An 18254-nucleotide genomic window follows, 5' to 3' on the forward strand; every position below is an offset into this window, starting at 1 on the left:
TCAAAAGTGTCCTCCTTCGAGCCGGAGTTGAACCAGCGACCTAAGGATATCAGCTTTGCTCCTCTACAGTCCTCCGCTCTACCAACTGAGCTATCGAAGGGACGGTATCGTAGAGAGAAAAAACAATGAGGCCCCCGGGGACCCACAGGGATCTCTGTAGTTCTTTCAATGGATAACTGTAACAGTTTGGTTGAAAACTATTTATTTAGGCTGGGTTTATCAAAGTCTATTAAAACTCTTTTACATCCCAGTTGAACATTCACCACTATTTATCCATTACATTTCCAATGAATACTATGAAGAAGTTGAGTAGGTTGACTGACACAAGTGATGGAAAGCCTGATGTCCCCATGACCTCAAAACTCTCCTCCTTAGAGCACATTCACAAAACAATGACTAAATCTATAAACAGGACAATAATTGTGTTACGCTTGACTGACACTAGGACATTCTTTGAAAGATGATTATTGCCAACATGAGTATCTGACCTTGATTTCTCCACTTGACGAATAACCTCAAAAGTGTCCTCCTTCGAGCCAGAGTTGAACCAGCGACCTAAGGATGTCAGCCTTGCTCCTCTACAGTCCTCCGCTCTACCAACTGAGCTATCGAAGGGACGGTGGATGAGAGAATAAACAATGAGGCCCCCAGGGTCCCACAGGGATCGCTTTAGTGCCACACTTGTTCTTTCAATAACCCTAAAACCTGGTGGACTAAAATCACCAGACTCAGGGACAGTTTCATCCCACAGGCCATAAGACTGTTAAACATCTGAACTTATGGAAGAACATCAATAACATTCATCTGTTTGGAACTTATCAATATTCAAATTACTTGTTTATAGACTATACTGCACTATTTCTACTATATTCTATTTCATTTTATTTATAATTTATACATCTGAGTTCAATAATAACCACTATTTATCCACTACTGTGAAGAAGTTGAGTAGGTTGAATGTCACCATGATTTCCCCTTAACCTCAAAACTCTCCTCCTTTGAGCCGGAGTTGAACCAGCGACCTAAGGATGTCAGCGCTGCTCTTCTACAGTCCTCAGCTCTACCAACTGAGCTATCGAAGGGGTTGAAAGTCTTGAGTATAGAAGAATACAAAATTGACATTGCCCTGTCTTTATGTGTCCTTAATAAACAAATCACTGAAATGGAAAAACAGGAACAAACGCAAATGTGCTGTAACTTCTCCCCTGCATTGAATTGGACTACTATTATAATGTAGTGAAGCTTGACCAGTGATGGAAATGCTTATCTCTATTTCCCCACTTGACGAATAACGTCTATGCAACCACAAAAAACCTTCCATCGAGCCGGAGTTGAACCAGATGTTGGCTTTGCTCCTCTACAGTCCTCCGCTCTACCAACTGAGCTATCGAAGGGACGTAATGATCAGAGAAAAAAAATATGAGGCCCCTGGGGACCCACAAGGCCATGTTGTAGTACCACTATAGTTATTTCAATAATCCTATTAGCTGCTGGTTCTCAATACTGATTTCATATTGATTTGTTCAATCCACAGCGGCAGCCCTTGATGACTGTAACAGTTTGGTTTAATTTAGGTATAAAACAAGTTAAATCGTCTGGATTTATGAATGTCATTTTTACACTTTAAGCTCTTTTACATCCCAGTTCAACATTCACCACTACATTTCCAATGAATACGACTATGAAGAAGTTGAGTAGGTTGACTGCTAGTGGTGGAAAGTCTTGCATCTCAGCATTATTTCCCCATAAATGATCCACTTGATTCAAATGCACTATCATATTGATGTTGTAAATACTGAATGACATTATGATGGTTATGTTTTGTTTTCACAAACATGATTGAGTAAGCATGATTTCCCCATGACCTCAAAAGTGTCCTCCTTCGAGCCGGAGTTGAACCAGCGACCTAAGGATATCAGCTTTGCTTCTCTACAGTCCTCCGCTCTACCAACTGAGCTATCGAAGGGACGGTATTGTAGAGAGAAAAAACAATGAGGCCCCCGGGGATCCACAGTGATCTCTGTAGCTCTTTCAATGGATAACTGTAACAGTTTGGTTGAAAACTATTTATTTAGGCTGGATTTATCAAAGTCTATTAAAACTCTTTTACATCCCAGTTGAACATTCACCACTATTTATCCATTACATTTCCAATGAATACTATGAAGAAGTTGAGTAGGTTGACTGACACAAGTGATGGAAAGCCTGATGTCCCCATGACCTCAAAACTCTCCTCCTTAGAGCACATTCACAAAACAATGACTAAATCTATAAACAGGACAATAATTGTGTTACGCTTGACTGACACTAGGACATTCTTTGAAAGATGATTATTGCCAACATGAGTATCTGATCTTGATTTCTCCACTTGACGAATAACCTCAAAAGTGTCCCCCTTCGAGCCGGAGTTGAACCAGCGACCTAAGGATGTCAGCCTTGCTCCTCTACAGTCCTCCGCTCTACCAACTGAGCTATCGAAGGGACGGTATTGATCAGAGGAAAAAACAATGAGGCCCCTGGGGACCCACAAGGCCATGTTGTAGTACCTCTATAGTTATTTCAATAATCCTATCAGCTGCTGGTTCTCAATACTGATTTCATATTGATTTGTTCAATCCACAGCGGCAACCCTTGATGACTGTAACAGTTTGGTTTAATTTAGGTATAAAACAAGTTAAATCGTCTGGATTTATGAATGTCATTTTTACACTTTAAGCTCTTTTACATCCCAGTTCAACATTCACCACTACATTTCCAATGAATACGACTATGAAGAAGTTGAGTAGGTTGACTGCTAGTGGTGGAAAGTCTTGCATCTTAGCATTATTTCCCCATAAATGATCCACTTGATTCAAATGCACTATCATATTGATGTTGTAAAGACTGAATGACATTATGATGGTTATGTTTTGTTTTCACTAACATGATTGAGTAAGCATGATTTCCCCATGACCTCAAAAGTGTCCTCCTTCGAGCCGGAGTAAAACCAGCGACCTAAGGATATCAGCTTTGCTCCTCTACAGTCCTCCACTCTACCAACTGAGCTATCGAAGGGACGGTATTGTAGAGAGAAAAAACAATGAGGCCCCCGGGGACCCACAGGGATCGCTGTAGTTCTTTCAATGGATAACTGTAACAGTTTGGTTGAAAACTATTTGTTTAGGCTGGGTTTATCAAAGTCTATTAAAACTCTTTTACATCCCAGTTGAACATTCACCACTATTTATCCATTACATTTCCAATGAATACTATGAAGAAGTTGAGTAGGTTGACTGACACAAGTGATGGAAAGCCTGATGTCCCCATGACCTCAAAACTCTCCTCCTTAGAGCACATTCACAAAACAATGACTAAATCTATAAACAGGACAATAATTGTGTTACGCTTGACTGACACTAGGACATTCTTTGAAAGATGATTTTTGCCAACATGAGTATCTGACCTTGATTTCTCCACTTGACAAATAACCTCAAATGTGTCCTCCTTCGAGCCGGAGTTGAACCAGCGACCTAAGGATATCAGCATTGCTCCTCTACAGTCCTCCGCTCTACCAACTGAGCTTTCGAAAGGACGGTGGTTGAGAGAATAAACAATGAGGCCCCCAGGGACCCACAGGGATCGCTTTAGTGCCACACTTGTACTTTCAATAACCCTAAAACCTGGTGGACTAAAACCACCAGACTCAGGGACAGTTTCATCCCACAGGCCATAAGACTGTTAAACATCTGAACTTATGGAAGAACATCAATAACATTCATCTGTTTGGAACTTATCAATATTCCAATTACTTGTTTATAGACTATACTGCACTATTTCTACTATATTCTATTTCATTTTATTTATAATTTATACATCTGAGTTCAACAATAACCACTATTTATCCACTACTGTGAAGAAGTTGAGTAGGTTGAATGTCACCATGATTTCCCCTTAACCTCAAAACTCTCCTCCTTCGAGCCGGAGTTGAACCAGCGACCTAAGAATATCAGCTTTGCTCCTCTACAGTCCTCCGCTCTACCAACTGAGCTATCGAAGGGGTTGAAAGTCTTGAGTATAGAAGAATACAAAATTGACATTGCCCTGTCTTTATGTGTCCTTTATACACAAATCACTGAAATGGAAAAACAGGAACAAACGCAAATGTGCTGTAACTTCTCCCCTGCATTGAATTGGACTACTATTATAATGTAGTGAAGCTTGACCAGTGATGGAAATGCTTATCTCTATTTCCCCACTTGACGAATAACGTCTATGCAACCACAAAAAACCTTCCATCGAGCCGGAGTTGAAACAGATGACGGCTTTGCTCCTCTACAGTCCTCCGCTCTACCAACTGAGCTATCGAAGGGACGGTATTGATCAGAGAAAAAAACAATGAGGCCCCTGGGGACCCACAAGGCCATGTTGTAGTACCTCTATAGTTATTTCAATAATCCTATTAGCTGCTGGTTCTCAATACTGATTTCATATTGATTTGTTCAATCCACAGCGGCAGCCCTTGATGACTGTAACAGTTTGGTTTAATTTAGGTATAAAACAAGTTAAATCGTCTGGATTTATGAATGTCATTTTTACACTTTAAGCTCTTTTACATCCCAGTTCAACATTCACCACTACATTTCCAATGAATACGACTATGAAGAAGTTGAGTAGGTTGACTGCTAGTGGTGGAAAGTCTTGCATCTCAGCATTATTTCCCCATAAATGATCCACTTGATTCAAATGCACTATGATATTGATGTTGTAAATACTGAATGACATTATGATGGTTATGTTTTGTTTTCACTAACATGATTGAGTAAGCATGATTTCCCCATGACCTCAAAAGTGTCCTCCTTCGAGCCGGAGTTGAACCAGCGACCTAAGGATATCAGCTTTGCTCCTCTACAGTCCTCCGCTCTACCAACTGAGCTATCGAAGGGACGGTATCGTAGAGAGAAAAAACAATGAGGCCCCCGGGACCCACAGGGATCGCTGTAGTTCTTTCAATGGATAACTGTAACAGTTTGGTTGAAAACTATTTATTTAGGCTGGATTTATCAAAGTCTATTAAAACTCTTTTACATCCCAGTTGAACATTCACCACTATTTATCCATTACATTTCCAATGAATACTATGAAGAAGTTGAGTAGGTTGACTGACACAAGTGATGGAAAGCCTGATGTCCCCATGACCTCAAACTCTCCTCCTTAGAGCACATTCACAAAACAATGACTAAATCTATAAACAGGACAATAATTGTGTTACGCTTGACTGACAATAGGACATTCTTTGAAAGATGATTATTGCCAACATGAGTATCTGACCTTGATTTCTCCACTTGACGAATAACCTCAAAAGTGTCCTCCTTTGAGCCGGAGTTGAACCAGCGACCTAAGGATGTCAGCGTTGCTCCTCTACAGTCCTCCGCTCTACCAACTGAGCTATCGAAGGGACGGTGGTTGAGAGAATAAACAATGAGGCCCCCGGGGACCCACAGGGATCGCTTTAGTGCCACACTTGTTCTTTCAATAACCCTAAAACCTGGTGGACTAAAATCACCAGACTCAGGGACAGTTTCATCCCACAGGCCATAAGACTGTTAAACATCTGAACTTATGGAAGAACATCAATAACATGCATCTGTTTGGAACTTATCAATATTCCAATTACTTGTTTATAGACTATACTGCACTATTTCTACTATATTCTATTTATAATTTATACATCTGAGTTCAACAATAACCACTATTTATCCACTACTGTGAAGAAGTTGAGTAGGTTGAATGTCACCATGATTTCCCCTTAACCTCAAAAATCTCCTCCTTCGAGCCGGAGTTGAACCAGCGACCTAAGGATATCAGCTTTGCTCTTCTACAGTCCTCCGCTCTACCAACTGAGCTATCGAAGGGGTTGAAAGTCTTGAGTATAGAAGAATACAAAATTGACATTGCCCTGTCTTTATGTGTCCTTTATACACAAATCACTGAAATGGAAAAACAGGAACAAACGCAAATGTGCTGTAACTTCTCCCCTGCATTGAATTGGACTACTATTATAATGTAGTGAAGCTTGACCAGTGATGGAAATGCTTATCTCTATTTCCCCACTTGACGAATAACGTCTATGCAACCATAAAAAACCTTCCATCGAGCCGGAGTTGAACCAGATGTCGGCTTTGCTCCTCTACAGTCCTCCGCTCTACCAACTGAGCTATCGAAGGGACGGCATTGATCAGAGAAAAAAACAATGAGGCCCCTGACCCACAAGGCCATGTTGTAGTACCTCTATAGTTATTTCAATAATCCTATTAGCTGCTGGTTCTCAATACTGATTTCATATTGATTTGTTCAATCCACAGCGGCAGCCCTTGATGACTGTAACAGTTTGGTTTAATTTAGGTATAAAACAAGTTAAATCGTCTGGATTTATGAATGTCATTTTTACACTTTAAGCTCTTTTACATCCCAGTTCAACATTCACCACTACATTTCCAATGAATACGACTATGAAGAAGTTGAGTAGGTTGACTGCTAGTGGTGGAAAGTCTTGCATCTCAGCATTATTTCCCCATAAATGATCCACTTGATTCAAATGCACTATCATATTGATGTTGTAAATACTGAATGACATTATGATGGTTATGTTTTGTTTTCACTAACATGATTGAGTAAGCATGATTTCCCCATGACCTCAAAAGTGTCCTCCTTCGAGCCGGAGTTGAACCAGCGACCTAAGGATATCAGCTTTGCTCCTCTACAGTCCTCCGCTCTACCAACTGAGCTATCGAAAGGACGGTGGTTGAGAGAATAAACAATGAGGCCCCCGGGGACCTACAGCGATCGCTTTAGTGCCACACTTGATCTTTCAATAACCCTAAAACCTGGTGGACTAAAACCACCAGACTCAGGGACAGTTTCATCCCACAGGCCATAAGACTGTTAAACATCTGAACTTATGGAAGAACATCAATAACATTCATCTGTTTGGAACTTATCAATATTCCAATTACTTGTTTATAGACTATACTGCACTATTTCTACTATATTCTATTTCATTTTATTTATAATTTATACATCTGAGTTCAACAATAACCACTATTTATCCACTACTGTGAAGAAGTTGAGTAGGTTGAATGTCACCATGATTTCCCCTTAACCTCAAAACTCTCCTCCTTTGAGCCGGAGTTGAACCAGCGACCTAAGGATGTCAGCGCTGCTCTTCTACAGTCCTCCGCTCTACCAACTGAGCTATCGAAGGGGTTGAAAGTCTTGAGTATAGAAGAATACAAAATTGACATTGCCCTGTCTTTATGTGTCCTTTATACACAAATCACTGAAATGGAAAAACAGGAACAAACGCAAATGTGCTGTAACTTCTCCCCTGCATTGAATTGGACTACTATTATAATGTAGTGAAGCTTGACCAGTGATGGAAATGCTTATCTCTATTTCCCCACTTGACGAATAACGTCTATGCAACCACAAAAAACCTTCCATCGAGCCGGAGTTGAACCAGATGTCGGCTTTGCTCCTCTACAGTCCTCCGCTCTACCAACTGAGCTATCGAAGGGACGGTATTGATCAGAGAAAAAAAAAATGAGGCCCCTGGGGACCCACAAGGCCATGTTGTAGTACCTCTATAGTTATTTCAATAATCCTATCAGCTGCTGGTTCTCAATACTGATTTCATATTGATTTGTTCAATCCACAGCGGCAGCCCTTGATGACTGTGACAGTTTGGTTTAATTTAGGTATAAAACAAGTTAAATCGTCTGGATTTATGAATGTCAATTTTACACTTTAATCTCTTTTACATCCCAGTTCAACATTCACCACTACATTTCCAATGAATACGACTATGAAGAAGTTGAGTAGGTTGACTGCTAGTGGTGGAAAGTCTTGCATCTCAGCATTATTTCCCCATAAATGATCCACTTGATTCAAATGCACTATGATATTGATGTTGTAAATACTGAATGACATTATGATGGTTATGTTTTGTTTTCACTAACATGATTGAGTAAGCATGATTTCCCCATGACCTCAAAAGTGTCCTCCTTCGAGCCGGAGTTGAACCAGCGACCTAAGGATATCGGCTTTGCTCCTCTACAGTCCTCCGCTCTACCAACTGAGCTATCGAAGGGACGGTATTGTAGAGAGAAAAAACAATGAGGCCCCCGGGGACCCACAGGGATCTCTGTAGTTCTTTCAATGGATAACTGTAACAGTTTGGTTGAAAACTATTTATTTAGGCTGGATTTATCAAAGTCTATTAAAACTCTTTTACATCCCAGTTGAACATTCACCACTATTTATCCATTACATTTCCAATGAATACTATGAAGAAGTTGAGTAGGTTGACTGACACAAGTGATGGAAAGCCTGATGTCCCCATGACCTCAAAACTCTCCTCCTTAGAGCACATTCACAAAACAATGACTAAATCTATAAACAGGACAATAATTGTGTTACGCTTGACTGACACTAGGACATTCTTTGAAAGATGATTATTGCCAACATAAGTATCTGACCTTGATTTCTCCACTTGACGAATAACCTCAAAAGTGTCCTCCTTCGAGCCGGAGTTGAACCAGCGACCTAAGGATGTCAGCCTTGCTCCTCTACAGTCCTCCGCTCTACCAACTGAGCTATCGAAGGGACGGTGGGATGAGAGAATAAACAATGAGGCCCCCGGGGACCCACATGGATCACTTTAGTGCCACACTTGATCTTTCAATAACCCTAAAACCTGGTGGACTAAAACCACCAGACTCAGGGACAGTTTCATCCCACAGGCCATAAGACTGTTAAACATCTGAACTTATGGAAGAACATCAATAACATTCATCTGTTTGGAACTTATCAATATTCCAATTACTTGTTTATAGACTATACTGCACTATTTCTACTATATTCTATTTATAATTTATACATCTGAGTTCAACAATAACCACTATTTATCCACTACTGTGAAGAAGTTGAGTAGGTTGAATGTCACCATGATTTCCCCTTAACCTAAAAAATCTCCTCCTTCGAGCCGGAGTTGAACCAGCGACCTAAGGATATCAGCTTTGCTCTTCTACAGTCCTCCGCTCTACCAACTGAGCTATCGAAGGGGTTGAAAGTCTTGAGTATAGAAGAATACAAAATTGACATTGCCCTGTCTTTATGTGTCCTTTATACACAAATCACTGAAATGGAAAAACAGGAACAAACGCAAATGTGCTGTAACTTCTCCCCTGCATTGAATTGGACTACTATTATAATGTAGTGAAGCTTGACCAGTGATGGAAATGCATATCTCTATTTCCCCACTTGACGAATAACGTCTATGCAACCACAAAAAACCTTCCATCGAGCCGGAGTTGAAACAGATGACGGCTTTGCTCCTCTACAGTCCTCCGCTCTACCAACTGAGCTATCGAAGGGACGGTATTGATCAGAGAAAAAAAACAATGAGGCCCCTGGGGACCCACAAGGCCATGTTGTAGTACCTCTATAGTTATTTCAATAATCCTATTAGCTGCTGGTTCTCAATACTGATTTCATATTGATTTGTTCAATCCACAGCGGCAGCCCTTGATGACTGTAACAGTTTGGTTTAATTTAGGTATAAAACAAGTTAAATCGTCTGGATTTATGAATGTCATTTTTACACTTTAAGCTCTTTTACATCCCAGTTCAACATTCACCACTACATTTCCAATGAATACGACTATGAAGAAGTTGAGTAGGTTGACTGCTAGTGGTGGAAAGTCTTGCATCTCAGCATTATTTCCCCATAAATGATCCACTTGATTCAAATGCACTATCATATTGATGTTGTAAATACTGAATGACATTATGATGGTTATGTTTTGTTTTCACTAACATGATTGAGTAAGCATGATTTCCCCATGACCTCAAAAGTGTCCTCCTTCGAGCCGGAGTTGAACCAGCGACCTAAGGATATCAGCTTTGCTCCTCTACAGTCCTCCGCTCTACCAACTGAGCTATCGAAGGGACGGTATTGTAGAGAGAAAAAACAATGAGGCCCCCGGGGACCCACAGGGATCTCTGTAGTTATTTCAATGGATAACTGTAACAGTTTGGTTGAAAACTATTTATTTAGGCTGGATTTATCAAAGTCTATTAAAACTCTTTTACATCCCAGTTGAACATTCACCACTATTTATCCATTACATTTCCAATGAATACTATGAAGAAGTTGAGTAGGTTGACTGACACAAGTGATGGAAAGCCTGATGTCCCCATGACCTCAAAACTCTCCTCCTTAGAGCACATTCACAAAACAATGACTAAATCTATAAACAGGACAATAATTGTGTTACGCTTGACTGACACTAGGACATTCTTTGAAAGATGATTATTGCCAACATAAGTATCTGACCTTGATTTCTCCACTTGACGAATAACCTCAAAAGTGTCCTCCTTCGAGCCGGAGTTGAACCAGCGACCTAAGGATGTCAGCCTTGCTCCTCTACAGTCCTCCGCTCTACCAACTGAGCTATCGAAGGGACGGTGGATGAGAGAATAAACAATGAGGCCCCCGGGGACCCACAGGGATCACTTTAGTGCCACACTTGATCTTTCAATAACCCTAAAACCTGGTGGACTAAAACCACCAGACTCAGGGACAGTTTCATCCCACAGGCCATAAGACTGTTAAACATCTGAACTTATGGAAGAACATCAATAACATTCATCTGTTTGGAACTTATCAATATTCCTATTACTTGTTTATAGACTATACTGCACTATTTCTACTATATTCTATTTATAATTTATACATCTGAGTTCAACAATAACCACTATTTATCCACTAATGTGAAGAAGTTGAGTAGGTTGAATGTCACCATGATTTCCCCTTAACCTCAAAACTCTCCTCCTTCGAGCCGGAGTTGAACCAGCGACCTAAGGATATCAGCTTTGCTCCTCTACAGTCCTCCGCTCTACCAACTGAGCTATCGAAGGGGTTGAAAGTCTTGAGTATAGAAGAATACAAAATTGACATTGCCCTGTCTTTATGTGTCCTTTATACACAAATCACTGAAATGGAAAAACAGGAACAAACGCAAATGTGCTGTAACTTCTCCCCTGCATTGAATTGGACTACTATTATAATGTAGTGAAGCTTGACCAGTGATGGAAATGCATATCTCTATTTCCCCACTTGACGAATAACGTCTATGCAACCACAAAAAACCTTCCATCGAGCCGGAGTTGAAACAGATGACGGCTTTGCTCCTCTACAGTCCTCCGCTCTACCAACTGAGCTATCGAAGGGACGGTATTGATCAGAGAAAAAAACAATGAGGCCCCTGGGGACCCACAAGGCCATGTTGTAGTACCTCTATAGTTATTTCAATAATCCTATTAGCTGCTGGTTCTCAATACTGATTTCATATTGATTTGTTCAATCCACAGCGGCAGCCCTTGATGACTGTAACAGTTTGGTTTAATTTAGGTATAAAACAAGTTAAATCGTCTGGATTTATGAATGTCATTTTTACACTTTAAGCTCTTTTACATTCCAGTTCAACATTCACCACTACATTTCCAATGAATACGACTATGAAGAAGTTGAGTAGGTTGACTGCTAGTGGTGGAAAGTCTTGCATCTCAGCATTATTTCCCCATAAATGATCCACTTGATTCAAATGCACTATCATATTGATGTTATAAAGACTGAATGACATTATGATGGTTATGTTTTGTTTTCACTAACATGATTGAGTAAGCATGATTTCCCCATGACCTCAAAAGTGTCCTCCTTCGAGCCGGAGTTGAACCAGCGACCTAAGGATATCAGCTTTGCTTCTCTACAGTACTCCGCTCTACCAACTGAGCTATCGAAGGGACGGTATTGGAGAGAGAAAAAACAATGAGGCCCCCGGGGACCCACAGGGATCTCTGTAGTTCTTTCAATGGATAACTGTAACAGTTTGGTTGAAAACTATTTATTTAGGCTGGATTTATCAAAGTCTATTAAAACTCTTTTACATCCCAGTTGAACATTCACCACTATTTATCCATTACATTTCCAATGAATACTATGAAGAAGTTGAGTAGGTTGACTGACACAAGTGATGGAAAGCCTGATGTCCCCATGACCTCAAAACTCTCCTCCTTAGAGCACATTCACAAAACAATGACTAAATCTATAAACAGGACAATAATTGTGTTACGCTTGACTGACACTAGGACATTCTTTGAAAGATGATTTTTGCCAACATGAGTATCTGACCTTGATTTCTCCACTTGACAAATAACCTCAAAAGTGTCCTCCTTCGAGCCGGAGTTGAACCAGCGACCTAAGGATATCAGCATTGCTCCTCTACAGTCCTCCGCTCTACCAACTGAGCTTTCGAAAGGACGGTGGTTGAGAGAATAAACAATGAGGCCCCCAGGGACCCACAGGGATCGCTTTAGTGCCACACTTGTACTTTCAATAACCCTAAAACCTGGTGGACTAAAACCACCAGACTCAGGGACAGTTTCATCCCACAGGCCATAAGACTGTTAAACATCTGAACTTATGGAAGAACATCAATAACATTCATCTGTTTAGAACTTATCAATATTCCAATTACTTGTTATAGACTATACTGCAGTATTTCTACTATATTCTATTTCATTTTATTTATAATTTATACATCTGAGTTCAACAATAACCACTATTTATCCACTACTGTGAAGAAGTTGAGTAGGTTGAATGTCACCATGATTTCCCCTTAACCTCAAAACTCTCCTCCTTCGAGCCGGAGTTGAACCAGCGACCTAAGGATATCAGCTTTGCTCCTCTACAGTCCTCCGCTCTACCAACTGAGCTATCGAAGGGACGGTATTGTAGAGAGAAAAAACAATGAGGCCCCCGGGGACCCACAGGGATCTCTGTAGTTATTTCAATGGATAACTGTAACAGTTTGGTTGAAAACTATTTATTTAGGCTGGGTTTATCAAAGTCTATTAAAACTCTTTTACATCCCAGTTGAACATTCACCACTATTTATCCATTACATTTCCAATGAATACTATGAAGAAGTTGAGTAGGTTGACTGACACAAGTGATGGAAAGCCTGATGTCCCCATGACCTCAAAACTCTCCTCCTTAGAGCACATTCACAAAACAATGACTAAATCTATAAACAGGACAATAATTGTGTTACGCTTGACTGACACTAGGACATTCTTTGAAAGATGATTATTGCCAACATAAGTATCTGACCTTGATTTCTCCACTTGACGAATAACCTCAAAAGTGTCCTCCTTCGAGCCGGAGTTGAACCAGCGACCTAAGGATGTCAGCCTTGCTCCTCTACAGTCCTCCGCTCTACCAACTGAGCTATCGAAGGGACGGTGGATGAGAGAATAAACAATGAGGCCCCCGGGGACCCACAGGGATCACTTTAGTGCCACACTTGATCTTTCAATAACCCTAAAACCTGGTGGACTAAAACCACCAGACTCAGGGACAGTTTCATCCCACAGGCCATAAGACTGTTAAACATCTGAACTTATGGAAGAACATCAATAACATTCATCTGTTTGGAACTTATCAATATTCCAATTACTTGTTTATAGACTATACTGCACTATTTCTACTATATTCTATTTATAATTTATACATCTCAGTTCAACAATAACCACTATTTATCCACTACTGTGAAGAAGTTGAGTAGGTTGAATGTCACCATGATTTCCCCTTAACCTCAAAACTCTCCTCCTTCGAGCCGGAGTTGAACCAGCGACCTAAGGATATCAGCTTTGCTCCTCTACAGTCCTCCGCTCTACCAACTGAGCTATCGAATTGGTTGAAAGTCTTGAGTATAGAAGAATACAAAATTGACATTGCCCTGTCTTAATGTGTCCTTTATACACAAATCACTGAAATGGAAAAACAGGAACAAACGCAAATGTGCTGTAACTTCTCCCCTGCATTGAATTGGACTACTATTATAATGTAGTGAAGCTTGACCAGTGATGGAAATGCTTATCTCTATTTCCCCACTTGACGAATAACGTCTATGCAACCACAAAAAACCTTCCATCGAGCCGGAGTTGAAACAGATGTCGGCTTTGCTCCTCTACAGTCCTCCGCTCTACCAACTGAGCTACCGAAGGGACGGTATTGATCAGAGAAAAAAAAAATGAGGCCCCTGGGGACCCACAAGGCCATGTTGTAGTACCTCTATAGTTATTTCAATAATCCTATTAGCTGCTGGTTCTCAATACTGATTTCATATTGATTTGTTCAATCCACAGCGGCAGCCCTTGATGACTGTAACAGTTTGGTTTAATTTAGGTATATCCATCCATCCATCCATCCATCTTCTCCCGCTTATCCGTGGTCGGGTCGCGGGGGTAGCAGTTCCAGCAGAGAGCCCCAAACTTTCTTTTCCCTGGCGACATCAACCAGCTCTGACTGGGGGATCCCAAGGCGCTCCCAGGCCAGCGAAGAGATATAATCCCTCCACCTGGTCCTAGGTCTACCCCTTGGTCTCTTCCCTGCTGGACGTGCCTGGAACACCTCCCTAGGGAGGCGCCCAGGTGGCATCCTAACTAGGTGCCCGAACCACCTCAACTGGCTCCTTTCGACGCGAAGGAGGAGCGGCTCAACTCCGAGTCCCTCCCTGATGACCGAACTTCTCACCTTATCCCTAAGGGAGACACCAGCCACCCTGCGGAGAAAACCCATCTCGGCCGCTTGTATCCGCGATCTCGTTCTTTCGGTCATGACCCATCCTTCATGACCATAGGTGAGGGTAGGAACGAAAATGGCCCGGAAGACCGAGAGCTTTGCCTTCTGGCTCAGCTCCCTTTTCGTCACAACGGTGCGGTAAAGCGACTGCAGTACCGCTCCCGCTGCTCCGATTCTCCGGCCCATCTCACGCTCCATTGTTCCCTCACTCGAGAACAAAAGTTGAACATTCACCACTATTTATCCATTACATTTCCAATGAATACTATGAAGAAGTTGAGTAGGTTGACTGACACAAGTGATGGAAAGCCTGATGTCCCCATGACCTCAAAACTCTCCTCCTTAGAGCACATTCACAAAACAATGACTAAATCTATAAACAGGACAATAATTGTGTTACGCTTGACTGACACTAGGACATTCTTTGAAAGATGATTTTTGCCAACATGAGTATCTGACCTTGATTTCTCCACTTGACAAATAACCTCAAATGTGTCCTCCTTCGAGCCGGAGTTGAACCAGCGACCTAAGGATATCAGCATTGCTCCTCTACAGTCCTCCGCTCTACCAACTGAGCTTTCGAAAGGACGGTGGTTGAGAGAATAAACAATGAGGCCCCCAGGGACCCACAGGGATCGCTTTAGTGCCACACTTGTACTTTCAATAACCCTAAAACCTGGTGGACTAAAACCACCAGACTCAGGGACAGTTCATCCCACAGGCCATAAGACTGTTAAACATCTGAACTTATGGAAGAACATCAATAACATTCATCTGTTTGGAACTTATCAATATTCCAATTACTTGTTTATAGACTATACTGCAGTATTTCTACTATATTCTATTTCATTTTATTTATAATTTATACATCTGAGTTCAACAATAACCACTATTTATCCACTACTGTGAAGAAGTTGAGTAGGTTGAATGTCACCATGATTTCCCCTTAACCTCAAAACTCTCCTCCTTCGAGCCGGAGTTGAACCAGCGACCTAAGGATATCAGCTTTGCTCCTCTACAGTCCTCCGCTCTACCAACTGAGCTATCGAAGGGACGGTATTGTAGAGAGAAAAAACAATGAGGCCCCCGGGGACCCACAGGGATCTCTGTAGTTATTTCAATGGATAACTGTAACAGTTTGGTTGAAAACTATTTATTTAGGCTGGATTTATCAAAGTCTATTAAAACTCTTTTACATCCCAGTTGAACATTCACCACTATTTATCCATTACATTTCCAATGAATACTATGAAGAAGTTGAGTAGGTTGACTGACACAAGTGATGGAAAGCCTGATGTCCCCATGACCTCAAAACTCTCCTCCTTAGAGCACATTCACAAAACAATGACTAAATCTATAAACAGGACAATAATTGTGTTACGCTTGACTGACACTAGGACATTCTTTGAAAGATGATTATTGCCAACATAAGTATCTGACCTTGATTTCTCCACTTGACGAATAACCTCAAAAGTGTCCTCCTTCGAGCCGGAGTTGAACCAGCGACCTAAGGATGTCAGCCTTGCTCCTCTACAGTCCTCCGCTCTACCAACTGAGCTATCAAAGGGACGGTGGATGAGAGAATAAACAATGAGGCCCCCGGGGACCCACAGGGATCACTTTAGTGCCACACTTGATCTTTCAATAACCCTAAAACCTGGTGGACTAAAATCACCAGACTCAGGGACAGTTTCATCCCACAGGCCATAAGACTGTTAAACATCTGAACTTATGGAAGAACATCAATAACATTCATCTGTTTGGAACTTATCAATATTCCTATTACTTGTTTATAGACTATACTGCACTATTTCTACTATATTCTATTTATAATTTATACATCTGAGTTCAACAATAACCACTATTTATCCACTACTGTGAAGAAGTTGAGTAGGTTGAATGTCACCATGATTTCCCCTTAACCTCAAAACTCTCCTCCTTCGAGCCGGAGTTGAACCAGCGACCTAAGGATATCAGCTTTGCTCCTCTACAGTCCTCCGCTCTACCAACTGAGCTATCGAAGGGGTTGAAAGTCTTGAGTATAGAAGAATACAAAATTGACATTGCCCTGTCTTTATGTGTCCTTTATACACAAATCACTGAAATGGAAAAACAGGAACAAACGCAAATGTGCTGTAACTTCTCCCCTGCATTGAATTGGACTACTATTATAATGTAGTGAAGCTTGACCAGTGATGGAAATGCATATCTCTATTTCCCCACTTGACGAATAACGTCTATGCAACCACAAAAAACCTTCCATCGAGCCGGAGTTGAAACAGATGACGGCTTTGCTCCTCTACAGTCCTCCGCTCTACCAACTGAGCTATCGAAGGGACGGTATTGATCAGAGAAAAAAACAATGAGGCCCCTGGGGACCCACAAGGCCATGTTGTAGTACCTCTATAGTTATTTCAATAATCCTATTAGCTGCTGGTTCTCAATACTGATTTCATATTGATTTGTTCAATCCACAGCGGCAGCCCTTGATGACTGTAACAGTTTGGTTTAATTTAGGTATAAAACAAGTTAAATCGTCTGGATTTATGAATGTCATTTTTACACTTTAAGCTCTTTTACATTCCAGTTCAACATTCACCACTACATTTCCAATGAATACGACTATGAAGAAGTTGAGTAGGTTGACTGCTAGTGGTGGAAAGTCTTGCATCTCAGCATTATTTCCCCATAAATGATCCACTTGATTCAAATGCACTATCATATTGATGTTGTAAATACTGAATGACATTATGATGGTTATGTTTTGTTTTCACTAACATGATTGAGTAAGCATGATTTCCCCATGACCTCAAAAGTGTCCTCCTTCGAGCCGGAGTTGAACCAGCGACCTAAGGATATCAGCTTTGCTTCTCTACAGTCCTCCGCTCTACCAACTGAGCTATCGAAGGGACGGTATTGGAGAGAGAAAAAACAATGAGGCCCCCGGGGACCCACAGGGATCTCTGTAGTTCTTTCAATGGATAACTGTAACAGTTTGGTTGAAAACTATTTATTTAGGCTGGATTTATCAAAGTCTATTAAAACTCTTTTACATCCCAGTTGAACATTCACCACTATTTATCCATTACATTTCCAATGAATACTATGAAGAAGTTGAGTAGGTTGACTGACACAAGTGATGGAAAGCCTGATGTCCCCATGACCTCAAAACTCTCCTCCTTAGAGCACATTCACAAAACAATGACTAAATCTATAAACAGGACAATAATTGTGTTACGCTTGACTGACACTAGGACATTCTTTGAAAGATGATTTTTGCCAACATGAGTATCTGACCTTGATTTCTCCACTTGACAAATAACCTCAAAAGTATCCTCCTTCGAGCCGGAGTTGAACCAGCGACCTAAGGATATCAGCATTGCTCCTCTACAGTCCTCCGCTCTACCAACTGAGCTTTCGAAAGGACGGTGGTTGAGAGAATAAACAATGAGGCCCCCAGGGACCCACAGGGATCGCTTTAGTGCCACACTTGTACTTTCAATAACCCTAAAACCTGGTGGACTAAAACCACCAGACTCAGGGACAGTTTCATCCCACAGGCCATAAGACT

General features: G+C 41.2%; 18 non-coding genes across 18 annotated transcripts; all 18 read right to left on the bottom strand.

Annotated features, from left to right (window-relative positions):
• Positions 1-12: 12 nt before the first annotated feature.
• On the bottom strand, positions 13-100 carry trnay-gua. The gene is given in 2 exon segments: positions 13-48; positions 64-100. It is a non-coding gene; the product is annotated as a tRNA-Tyr (tRNA).
• A 1778-nt stretch (positions 101-1878) lies between these two features.
• Positions 1879-1966, bottom strand: trnay-gua. The gene is given in 2 exon segments: positions 1879-1914; positions 1930-1966. It is a non-coding gene; the product is annotated as a tRNA-Tyr (tRNA).
• A 427-nt stretch (positions 1967-2393) lies between these two features.
• trnay-gua lies at positions 2394-2481 on the bottom strand. Its single transcript is given in 2 exon segments — positions 2394-2429; positions 2445-2481. It is a non-coding gene; the product is annotated as a tRNA-Tyr (tRNA).
• A 1467-nt stretch (positions 2482-3948) lies between these two features.
• On the bottom strand, positions 3949-4036 carry trnay-gua. Its single transcript is given in 2 exon segments — positions 3949-3984; positions 4000-4036. It is a non-coding gene; the product is annotated as a tRNA-Tyr (tRNA).
• A 797-nt stretch (positions 4037-4833) lies between these two features.
• On the bottom strand, positions 4834-4921 carry trnay-gua. Its single transcript is given in 2 exon segments — positions 4834-4869; positions 4885-4921. It is a non-coding gene; the product is annotated as a tRNA-Tyr (tRNA).
• Positions 4922-5803: 882 nt separating this feature from the next.
• On the bottom strand, positions 5804-5891 carry trnay-gua. Its single transcript is given in 2 exon segments — positions 5804-5839; positions 5855-5891. It is a non-coding gene; the product is annotated as a tRNA-Tyr (tRNA).
• Positions 5892-8037: 2146 nt separating this feature from the next.
• Positions 8038-8125, bottom strand: trnay-gua. The gene is given in 2 exon segments: positions 8038-8073; positions 8089-8125. It is a non-coding gene; the product is annotated as a tRNA-Tyr (tRNA).
• Positions 8126-8552: 427 nt separating this feature from the next.
• trnay-gua lies at positions 8553-8640 on the bottom strand. The gene is given in 2 exon segments: positions 8553-8588; positions 8604-8640. It is a non-coding gene; the product is annotated as a tRNA-Tyr (tRNA).
• Positions 8641-9010: 370 nt separating this feature from the next.
• trnay-gua lies at positions 9011-9098 on the bottom strand. Its single transcript is given in 2 exon segments — positions 9011-9046; positions 9062-9098. It is a non-coding gene; the product is annotated as a tRNA-Tyr (tRNA).
• Positions 9099-9896: 798 nt separating this feature from the next.
• Positions 9897-9984, bottom strand: trnay-gua. The gene is given in 2 exon segments: positions 9897-9932; positions 9948-9984. It is a non-coding gene; the product is annotated as a tRNA-Tyr (tRNA).
• Positions 9985-10411: 427 nt separating this feature from the next.
• On the bottom strand, positions 10412-10499 carry trnay-gua. Its single transcript is given in 2 exon segments — positions 10412-10447; positions 10463-10499. It is a non-coding gene; the product is annotated as a tRNA-Tyr (tRNA).
• A 369-nt stretch (positions 10500-10868) lies between these two features.
• Positions 10869-10956, bottom strand: trnay-gua. The gene is given in 2 exon segments: positions 10869-10904; positions 10920-10956. It is a non-coding gene; the product is annotated as a tRNA-Tyr (tRNA).
• A 1778-nt stretch (positions 10957-12734) lies between these two features.
• On the bottom strand, positions 12735-12822 carry trnay-gua. The gene is given in 2 exon segments: positions 12735-12770; positions 12786-12822. It is a non-coding gene; the product is annotated as a tRNA-Tyr (tRNA).
• Positions 12823-13249: 427 nt separating this feature from the next.
• Positions 13250-13337, bottom strand: trnay-gua. The gene is given in 2 exon segments: positions 13250-13285; positions 13301-13337. It is a non-coding gene; the product is annotated as a tRNA-Tyr (tRNA).
• A 2310-nt stretch (positions 13338-15647) lies between these two features.
• trnay-gua lies at positions 15648-15735 on the bottom strand. The gene is given in 2 exon segments: positions 15648-15683; positions 15699-15735. It is a non-coding gene; the product is annotated as a tRNA-Tyr (tRNA).
• Positions 15736-16162: 427 nt separating this feature from the next.
• trnay-gua lies at positions 16163-16250 on the bottom strand. Its single transcript is given in 2 exon segments — positions 16163-16198; positions 16214-16250. It is a non-coding gene; the product is annotated as a tRNA-Tyr (tRNA).
• Positions 16251-16619: 369 nt separating this feature from the next.
• trnay-gua lies at positions 16620-16707 on the bottom strand. The gene is given in 2 exon segments: positions 16620-16655; positions 16671-16707. It is a non-coding gene; the product is annotated as a tRNA-Tyr (tRNA).
• Positions 16708-17504: 797 nt separating this feature from the next.
• trnay-gua lies at positions 17505-17592 on the bottom strand. The gene is given in 2 exon segments: positions 17505-17540; positions 17556-17592. It is a non-coding gene; the product is annotated as a tRNA-Tyr (tRNA).
• Between the last annotated feature and the right edge of the window lie 662 nt (positions 17593-18254).

Source organism: Gymnodraco acuticeps, unplaced genomic scaffold (genome assembly GCF_902827175.1).
Source record: "Gymnodraco acuticeps unplaced genomic scaffold, fGymAcu1.1, whole genome shotgun sequence".
Lineage (NCBI taxonomy): Eukaryota > Metazoa > Chordata > Actinopteri > Perciformes > Bathydraconidae > Gymnodraco > Gymnodraco acuticeps.